Raw genomic sequence first — 1,401 nt, 5'->3', positions numbered from 1 at the left:
CAGTATGACCCCAGTCACCCTCACTGTGGGCCCAGTTGCTCCCAGCATGGGCCAAGCTGCTCCCAGTTGCTTCCAGCACAGATCCAGTCAATCCAAGTATGGTCCCAGTCTTCCCCCAGCAGGGTCCCAGTCAATCCCAGTTGCCCCTTGCAGATCCAGTCACTCCCAGTTGCTCCCAGTTGCCCCTTGAAAGGTCCAAGTGACTCCCAGTGTGGTCCCAGTCACCCCCAGGATGGTTGCAGACTCTCCCAGTATATCCCAGTTGCCCTCAGCATGCTCGTAGTCATACCCAGTTACTTCCACTTGTCCCAGGATGCTTCCAGTCCCCATCAGTGTGATCCCAGTCACTCCCAGTCACTCCCAGTCTATGCCAGTTGACTCCAGCATGGACCTTGTCACTCGCAGTTACTCTCAGTTGATTCCAGTATGATCCCAGTTGCTTTCAGTCACCCCCTGCATAGTTCCAGTCACTCCCAGTATGGTCCTGGGCACTGACAGTCACTCCCAGGGTGGTTCCAGTATGGTCCTGGTCACTCCCACTATGATCCCAGTCACTCCCAATCACTCCCAATAGGATCCAGTTGCCCCCAAGGTGGTCCCAGTTGCTCCCAGTCCACCCCAGATGGTTCCTTTCCCTCTCAGGGATTCCCAGTCTGAGTCCAGGATGGCCCCAGGCACTGTCAGGCACTGCCTGGACGATGCCATTTGCCCCCTGCATGGTCCCAGTTGCTCCCAGTATGATCCCAGTATGAGTCCAGTCACCATCAGTATGATCCCAGGAACTTCCAGACACTTCCAGTACAAAGCCAGTTTGATCCCACTCATTCCCAGTATGGCTGCAGTCCCTCTCACACACTCCCAGTATTATTGCAGTCACTCCCAGGATGATCCCAGTATGATCCCAGTAGGGGCCCAGCTGCTCCCAGTACGATCCCAGTTGCCACAGTTCTGGTTATTGGGGGGCACTGGGGGGGTTTGGAGGATCCCAAGGGGTGGAGCCGAGTTTGGGGGTGCAGAACCAGCCCTGGGATGGATCAGGAATGGGGACCCCCCTGTGTTCCCCCCGTGTCACCCGCTCTGGGGGGGCTTTGGGAGGGCACCTGCCCCTCAATAGGCACCCAGCTCACCCCAAAAGGGGCTGGGAGCCCCCCAGAACCTCCTCATAGCCCCTCAAGGACCCCCAAACACACTCAAAACCCACCCAGGACCCCACCCAGCCCCTTTTCTGGGGGGGCTTCTCTGGGCACTGGTGGTGCTGGGAGCCCCCCCGGCTGCGGGCGAGGAGCTCTCGGGTGAGCGGGGGGTGGGAAGGGGGAGGTCGGTGGGAAAAGGGGGGTCAGAGGGGATAAAAGGGGTGGTGGGACCCCAAACTGAGTGGGAGGGGAGTGGGACACCCAAAAG

This window comes from Empidonax traillii, unplaced genomic scaffold (genome assembly GCF_003031625.1).
Source record: "Empidonax traillii isolate 1590-97213 ecotype Southwest subspecies unplaced genomic scaffold, ASM303162v1 scaffold4896:size9111, whole genome shotgun sequence".
Taxonomy (NCBI): Eukaryota; Metazoa; Chordata; class Aves; order Passeriformes; family Tyrannidae; genus Empidonax; species Empidonax traillii.
The sequence above is the reverse complement of the archived record's forward strand: the minus strand, read 5'-3'. Positions refer to the sequence as shown.